Source organism: Hordeum vulgare, chromosome 2H, assembly GCF_904849725.1.
Source record: "Hordeum vulgare subsp. vulgare chromosome 2H, MorexV3_pseudomolecules_assembly, whole genome shotgun sequence".
Classification (NCBI taxonomy): Eukaryota; Viridiplantae; Streptophyta; class Magnoliopsida; order Poales; family Poaceae; genus Hordeum; species Hordeum vulgare.
Window position 1 is genome coordinate 181,307,161 of NC_058519.1, and position 8,981 is coordinate 181,316,141.

The 8,981-nt window shown below is 46.0% G+C and overlaps 1 pseudogene; it reads left to right on the top strand.

Moving 5' to 3' along the window:
- The first annotated feature begins 3,202 nt into the window (after positions 1-3,202).
- LOC123426064 lies at positions 3,203-4,318 on the top strand (annotated as a pseudogene).
- Positions 4,319-8,981: the final 4,663 nt, after the last annotated feature.

Genomic DNA, 8,981 nt, shown 5'->3' on the forward strand with positions numbered 1-8,981 from the left:
GAAAGACGCAGTTCCACCGTCCTACGTCTTCCTCCTCGCCGCCGTTGACGACGACAGGGACACCATCTTCAGCCTCCGCTTCACGTCGCCGCCCGCGTCGGCCATCAGGATGCTCCTCAAGGTCGACTCCTCCGACCGCCTGCGCGCGCTCAGCACGGCCTCCTCCCCCACGGTGGCGTGCGCCACACTCCCCGCCGGCTATAGCTTTTACAGGTGCCAGCTGCAACCACTGTAGCAAAAATTGATACCCGTTGTAGCAAAAATCGACAACGGTTGTAGAAAAAAATTCGGCAAATTCGGGTTGTAACTCTGAAGAACGTGGATACGGTTTTTTTAATGAACGATTGTAGCAAAAATTGATACCACTTGTAGCAAAAATCGACACCTGTTGTAGCAAAAGAATCAGACGTACTCGGGTTGCAACTCTAACGAACGTGGATGTAACTTTTTTAGTGAATGATTGTAGCAAATTTGAACGCCGGTTGTATCAAATTTAGATGTTTTGTAGTAAAACTTGATGATGACAGAGGAGACCATGCAACTCCACCGATCATCATTTGCAGCCCTACAGATGAAGCGGTTGCAACACGGAAAAAAAATTACGGTTTTAAAAGAGAAAACGATTCATGACAGGCCCACACGATTTGTCATATTACGTAAGGCAATAATTAAATCCATGCGAACCGCATGACTCACATTCGACCGACGAATTGACGGGAAGGCTTTTCCAACAAACTATGTATTACCCGCCTCGCAAATCCACCACTGTCCGGCCTAATTGGCCGGACCGAGAAGCTAGCTGGCTGCCCATACCAGCAGCGACCAGGCCTCGAAGTGAGGCCGACGGACCAAGGGAGCCCCTCCCCGCAATAGCCTTCACAAGTGGATCAGGGGGCCCACACCAAGTTTTGACCGAGAGGCTGATTGCTCAGAGCACACTCGTTCGGACTGAGGTCCAGTGACTTCATGACTTTAGCCATTTAATCTTTACTCAAAACATATTCAACGGTTTATATGAAACACAGGCAAAAACTTGAAAATTTATCCATCTAATTTTTATCTAAAAAGTTCAGTTAATGACAATATTTGTATGTTAAAAAGTTTAGCTAGTATGCTGAAGATGTAGTTTTACTTACATATCAGTAAAATAAATCAGTTTTAGTTTAGTAAAGTGAATTATCTAGAAATTCTAAACCAAAATTATCCTGGTGAGTAACTAAATATTTTCTTGTCTGTCATCATTCAAATAAAAAACAAGGCACGAATTAAATGATTAGGACTACCATATACATGATCTGAAACAAATATATACTCTGACAAAGACGAATCACATACAGACTGTTAGATGTGTTTTGAAGAAAGATTAGATGGCTAAAGTCACAGTATGACTTTACTTTATAAAGTCACTGGATTTCAGTCCACATGGTTAGACGGTCACGAAGACAATGACCCATCATCGAATCGGCGTGCTCCACTGGGATTTTTTCACTGTTTTAACCCATAAGACGTAAATAATTTACAGAATGAACTGGATCTGAAAGTATTCCCGGATCTGACCCTTTTTAGAAACGGCAGAACCCGTGGCGTTGCTGCTCCACATAGAAACACCTGTCTATTACGACGTTTCTGGTCCACATTCAGACAGACGTTTCTATGTGAAGCAGCAACGCCACAGGCTCTGGCGTTTCTAAAAAGATCAGATCCGAAAATATTTTCAGATCCAGTTCATTCTGTAAATTATTTATATTTTATGGATTAAAAAAGTGAAAAAAACCCGCTCCAGTGAAGCTTCTGCCACCCACGCCCGCCACACAACCTTGCACGCCTACATGGCTTTGGATCGTTGGTAGGCCAATATCTTAGCGAAGACAACATCGCAAGGCTGGGTGACGTCGCCTGCCACCACCTCTAATTCCTCCGCTCCGCACCGGCTAGTCGATCGGCCGGAGGATACTTATGCTCACATGCGGTGGTAAAGCACCGGATTTAATGGGATCTTTCGAGAGAGAAGAGAAAGAAAAATTGGGATGAGATCAAGCGATGTATCTGGAAAACGGTTAAGCGGCCCCCGAGAAAACGTGATCCGATTAGGCATGCATGTGGTTAAATCGTGTCAACCCTACAAAGAGAATGTGGCATATCCCATCACCGATCGCTACGTACACCCATAGGAATGTACCCGACCATATGCCAAATCTATAATACATTTATTTTAGAATCCCTAAATCTATAATACCAAGATAATTCATCCCGGCTATATTATTTGTTTTAACATGCAGCCTAAATTTTTTTAAGGGGTATTCTTGGCCCCCGCTAGTTTTTTGTCTTGCTCACCATAGCCCATACCTAAGCCCCGTATAGCCCATATCCAAGCCCCGTATAACCTATATCCAAGCCCTGTATAACTCATACGTATATATAATGCATCCTCAAAAAAAAGATCGCACGACCCCATGTACGACCTGTCGTTTCAGAATTCACGCAGCTCCATCACACAGGCCCATCATTCACACAGTACCCTAGTTGAGGTTCTTTGCGAGTTCATGCAAAAATCAGGGCGGCGATCTCGTCGTCGGCGATCTCGTCCGACAGCGTGCGCGACACCCTCGTGAACCTCCAGCGCTCTCAGATACCGCATCCTGCTTCCCCCCATTTCTCTCGCTTGTGGCAGCATCGAACGAACTACCACTACTTTCGTGGTAGTGGTTACCCTAGGGGGGCGGCTAGCTACCCAGTGGCGCACGTGATTGCGGATCTTGTTCGGGTACTGCTGCTCCTCGTCATACAAAGTAATCACGCCGGCTAATGTGGGTTTCATCTGTCTATGGTTAACGTAGCGTCGGTTGCCGTCGGTTGTGTGCACGACGGCTAACGTTATTTGGGGTGTGTTATTTGATGCGGCGTCCAACATAGGTATCCGACGGCACAGGTTATCACTAATCTAGTTTCGGTAGTGCTGCTCACCGCGACGCAAAGTGATAATGACAGATGTCGTAGGCATCTTCCTTACTATGGTTCACGTACCTTATCGCCGACGACCGCTGTGGGGAGGGGGAGGATCCATCGGTTGTCATAGGTCGGCGGCGCCGGTTGTGTGCACAATCTGAACGCCATTAACGTTCATAATCCAGTGCTATGTGTTGTATATTTCATTATTGATGTTCTTTGCACATGTGATGATACTTGTTATTTGTTGTATGAAATGGCGGACAATGAGTTAACTGATATCATGGTAGATCTAGAGTTTGGAGAACTACTGAAAGACTGGATAGATGATTGGTCAGTTGATGAAAATTCAAATCGTGGAGACTGTTCCGAGAATAGGAACAAAGGGAAAGATGTTAATGTGAGTAGCATCATCATGTTGTAATTATTCCTATGGCATATAACAACATTCTATTTTTGTATTGGAAATTTATAGATGGACATGGATGATGATAGTGACAAAAATAACTCCGAGGTCTGCAATGAAGATTACATAAGTGAGGTAACGGGATTGGAATTTATTGTTGGCGTGCAAATTCTTTTTTTTTTGGAATATAGTATGATAACTAATTATGTATTTGTGTTTAATTTTTCAGCTACTTTCGGGATCTCATAATGCATACGACTATTACGGTGAATCTGACGCGGAGACGGGCGTTAGAGACGAATCAGTAGATACACCTGATTCTGGGAAGTCACACTCGTTGGTCAACATGAGTGAGGTATGTATGAAATCAATGTTGTATGAAAGAAATGTTGAACCATGGATTTTTTTTTCATTGCTATGTTTTGATTCTTTAGGTGACTCAAGATGAGGGGAAAGAGAATGTCCAAGATAATACCCATCCAGATGATAAGAGGGATATGTTCATGAAGATAAGAGAAATGACTTTTATGTCTAAAGCAGTTGCGTTCGTTTTCTACAATAGCTATGCTAGAGATAATGCTTTCAGCATTAGAAAGGATAAGGTCGGGTATAGCTAAAACCGAGTCACATCATATGCGTTTGAGGCGGTACGTTTGTTCCACAGAAGGAAAACGTTAAAGCAAGTTGCTAACCGAGGATGGACGCAACCATAGCCTCAGACCTGAGTCATGCTGCAACTGTGAAGCACACCTGACAGTGAAGCTTGATGAAAAGCGTGGGGTTTGGTATGTTTCTAGTTTTGAGGACAAACATAGCCATATGTTAGCAAGACCGGACGTAGTACCTTTTGTTTGGTCCAACAGAAAAATCAAAGACTACCAGAAAGCTCAGATATTGTCCATGGGAGCCGCACAGATTAGAATTCACACTATTATGAATTCCTTCATCAGCAACCATTTGTGGTAAGGCGGTATTGGATTTACGAGGCGTGATATATATAGCCTTTGCTCCAGGGAGAAGAGGAAGTTTCTTTCAAAAGGAGATGCTGCCATAGCCATATGCATCATGGCGAGTAGGAAAGAGAGGGATTCTAGCTTCTTTTTCGAGTACATGCTAGATAAAGAATGACATATGAAAAGAATGTTCTGGTGTGACTCCCAGTCTCATCGGGGCTATGAGCACGTCGACGATGCGGTTGTATTTGACAACATGTACAAGATGAATCACTATGGTATGCTATTCATACCTTTTATTGGTCTTAACAATCACCGAAAGACTATTGTTTTTTGTTGTGCCATAGTTTCGGATGAGGCCGAAGAGACATATGTGTGGCTGTTGCAAACAATTTTGAGGTCCATGTGTCAGAAGCTGCTGAAGAGTGTAATCACGGACACTGATGTTGCGATGATCAGGGCAATTCACGAAGTCTTGCCAGATGTGTGGCACCGTATATGTACATGGCATATAGAAAAAACATGAAAATTCACCTCAGTCACAAGTCCTTGAACCAACTACGAACTCTTCTGTACTACACCACGTCCACGTCCACATTTCAGGAGAGATGGCACGCATTTGCGAAAATATGGCAACAGAAAAAACAGTAACTTGGTTGAGAAGGATGTATAAGAAAGGGAGACTATGGGCCGCAGCTTATCTGACTGAGGGGTTTTGGCTTCGCATGAAAAGCAACCAGAGGAGTGTAAGTTTGAACTCATGCCTTCACCTCCACCTAGACGGTGAAATGACCCTCGTGGATATGATTTTGCATTATGAGAATGTCATTGTACGTATCCGTGAGAACGAGGCGTGAGATGACTGCATAGCCTCACACACTCTACCGGCGCCAGGTACTAGCTCGAGGGAACTTGAGGTAGCTACTTCTCACGTCTTCACTCCATCAAACTTTTATATGTTGCAAGATGATCTTAAAAAGGTTGGCAACATGGGGATCAGAGAAAGAATGGTCAAAGACGAATCACATTAGTTCATCGTGTGCTGGAAGAATAACTGGTGTAGCCGTTTTTGGGTGGAGTATACACTAGTAAAGTCCGTAGAAACTATAAGGTGCGGCTGTAGAAGAATGATTCGAAAGGGTCTACCTTGCAAGCACATATTTCATGTACATAAGTACATGAATATATCTGAAATACCAAAGTGTTTAGTTCTTATTCGGTTCACGAAAGAAGCAAGGTTGGGACTGCCCGCGAGGCGCACAAGTGATTTGTTGGGATTTGGTTGTGAAAGGATCGATATGGTTGACTAGAGGGGGGGGGGTGAATAGGCAACGACCACTTTTTAATTAATCTTAGCAAGTTAGGGTAAACAACATATGGGTTCACAAATATTACAACAATGGGGTGAACCCTATTGAAGCTAACAACGAGAGCTACTAAGACAAGTAAGAGATAGACGACAACATAAGCATACACAAAGTAAAGGTTAGAGATAACCACAAGTGGAACCGATGGAGACGATGATGTGTTACCGAAGTTCCTTCCCTTGGACAGGAAGTACGTCTCCGTTGGAGCGGTGTGGAGGCACAATGCTCCCCAATAAGCCACTAAGGCCACCGTATTCTCCTCACGCCCTCGCACGATGCAAGGTACCGTGATTCCACTATAGGTGCCCTTGAAGGCGGCGACTGAACCTTTACAAACAAGGTTGGGGCAAACTCCGAACAAAGCTTGGAGGCTCCCAACAAGACCACGAAGCTTCACCACAATGGAATGTGGCTTCGAGGTGACCTCAACCGTCTAGGATGCTCAAACACCCAAGAGTAACAAGATCCGCAAGGGATTGGTGGGGGAATCAACTTTTCTCTTGGTGGAAGTGTGGATCTAGGCCTTCTCAACCAATCCCTAAAGAATCAACAAGTTTGATTGGCTAGGGATAGAGATCGGGCACTTTTGAGCTTAGGGAGCAACAATGGAGCTTGGGAGGGTAAGAGATAGGGTTCCACAGCTAGAAGAACCCTTTATATAGTGGGGGGGGGAAATCCAACCGTTTTCCCACTCACAGCCCGTGTCTAGCGGTACTACCGCTTGGCCCCTGGTAGTGCATAAGCACTACCACCGCCAAGAAATTCTTCGCAAAAAGGTCCATCCACGTACAACCGCTAGGTAGGCGGTACTAAGCTAGCGGTACTACCGGTGGCTGCAGCGGTACTACCTCTAGCACTCCAGCGGTACTACCGCTAGGGCCAGCGCTACTACCGCTAGGCCCAGCGGTACTACCGCTAGGGCCAGCGCTACTACCGCTAGGCCCAACGGTACTACCGCTGGGGGACCATTTGCAAAGAAGAAGGAAACACACAGGCGGGAGCCACTCCAAAGTTGCCGGCAAGGGGGAAAATATGTGAAGTGTGCGCGTGCAAGATTGATTCCACCCAAACCTTTCCATTACGGTTCCCCTCTTAATAGTACGGCTTTCCTATGACTCAAATAAAGAGAATCGTAGAGAACACCATGGTTCTGTTCCGTGAAAGAGGGGGCGAGTCGTCTTGTGCCGTTGACGTGTGTTATCTGAAATCTTAATACACACGGTTAGTCCTTTGCGGTACTATCATCAATCACCAAAAGTACTTAGGCATAAACTATGCCCCAACAATCTCCCCCTTTTTGGTGGATTGATGACAATACCGGATTTGCACAGAGAATAATATGAGAACAAAAAGATAGAGATATATGACAATAAGGAGCATATGACTCACAGCATATGATGGAAATAAATCTCACACAAGTTCACGTCTCACAAAAGATAGCAATAGAAGCAAACCAAGTTGGAAGCAAAACACGAATGATAAGCAAAGCAAAGCAAAGCAAGCAAAGTTCGACTCTCAAAGCAAATTCAGCTCCTAGACTCTCTCCCCCTTTGGCACAAGACACCAAAAAGGGGCACACCTAGCGCCACAGGTGGTTACTCCTCATCCTCAGCATCGCCAGACTCGTCCGTACCCTCCGGATCGTCCTGCTCCTCTTCATTGTCCTCTTCCTCCTCAGCGCCAGACCACTAGTAACCTTGAGCCCGCATCCAAGCAGCCTCTGGAGTGATGTCGTCCTCTGATCCGCTGGAGATGTAAACATCAAGAGTCCTTAGGACACGCTTGTGCCTCTGACGGTTCTCCTTCTGAGCCACGTGCGTCTGATACTGGCCCTTAGCCTGCATACAGAAGAGAGTCTTCATCTTATCCTGCAGTTTCATGGCCCAAGATGGCATGGCAGAAGAGCGGGACTGAGAGGTGGTTCCTCTGTCAGCAGCAGTCTCTGTGTCACTGTCCATGTGCTGAGATGAAGTTGACGGGTTGGCCCATTTGTCCTTGACGCGAAGCTTGACAGGATCGTGCACAATGTAGTCAGCTTGAATGTATAACTCCTCCTGCGGATAGGTGTCTTGCCACTTCTGACGGATATAAGCAAACATGTAGGGCCCGTAGATGGGAACCTTGGGCATCATGATGCAGTTACAGAGCTCAATGAACATCACATCAGAAATATCAAGAGGGGCAGACTCCTTAGTCATAGCCTCCTCACAGAGTAGTAGCATCTCAGCCAGAGAGCCATGTACCTCGTCGAAGTTGCCAATGCGAGGAAAGAGGGTGTTGCGGAAGATCCGATGCATGATGTCTAGATGCCTCGGGAGCACACCTTTCTTCACATAGAGTTGCTGCAATCTGTCCTTGACGGAAGCCCTATCAGTGGTAGCTGCAGCATGAGGACACGAGCCAAGTGGAGTGTCAGCGCCCTGGAAATCAACCTTGAGGAATGCCATGAATTCACTCCAGGTACCGGTCATCTTCTGAGTCCGAGTCATCCACACCATGGAGCGCTCGTCGTCATGAGAGAAGTGACACGTGACATAGAACTGGGCAACAACTTTGGGGTCAAAGTCTGTCTTGAAAGAGATGATCTCCTTGCTGCCCAGTTTGTCAATCAGAGAGAGAGCATCACCAAAATAGTCCATGTTCCGCTGAAGGTGAGCCAGGTCAATCCACTGAACAGGGACAAAGTTCTTCTTGAAATGGTTGATGATATCACGGTAGATCCTGCAGTGATCCCTTGCCCAAACATGCTCGACATTCTTGATCACAACCCGCTCTTGGAGATAGTGGTTTTGAGTGCGGAACCGCAGAAAGTCCTTAGGGGGCATGGTGCGGACGTTGATCCCCTTGTCTTTGTGAGCGGTCTTCTTGAAGGCCTGCTTTTTGGGTTGTAGACCTGAAGTGTCGGAGCCCTCCGGAGCCTCTGGGTTGCGATAATGCTTTGACTGCGTGTCCCGTGAGGGGTTCGAGCGGCGAGCACCACCTGTGACACAAGACACACACCGAAAAAGAGCGACAAAAGGAGTCAAGGCAATGAACAAGAAAAGGCAGAAAAGTAAACACTCATTGCCAAGCACATGAAAAGAATACACAGAGAATCCTCCTGGCCGTAGTACTGCTACCCCTGGCGGTAGTACCGCTGGGGTCCTGGCGGTAGTACCGCTACCCGTGGCGGTAGTACCGTTGGGGTTTGATTTTCAGATCTGAAATATAAATAGACCCCATAGATATGGCTACAAGAGTTCTACGAGGGCCATGAGCTGTGTATGAACACTAAGAACTCCACCACAGCCCTAATCACATGAGGATCAC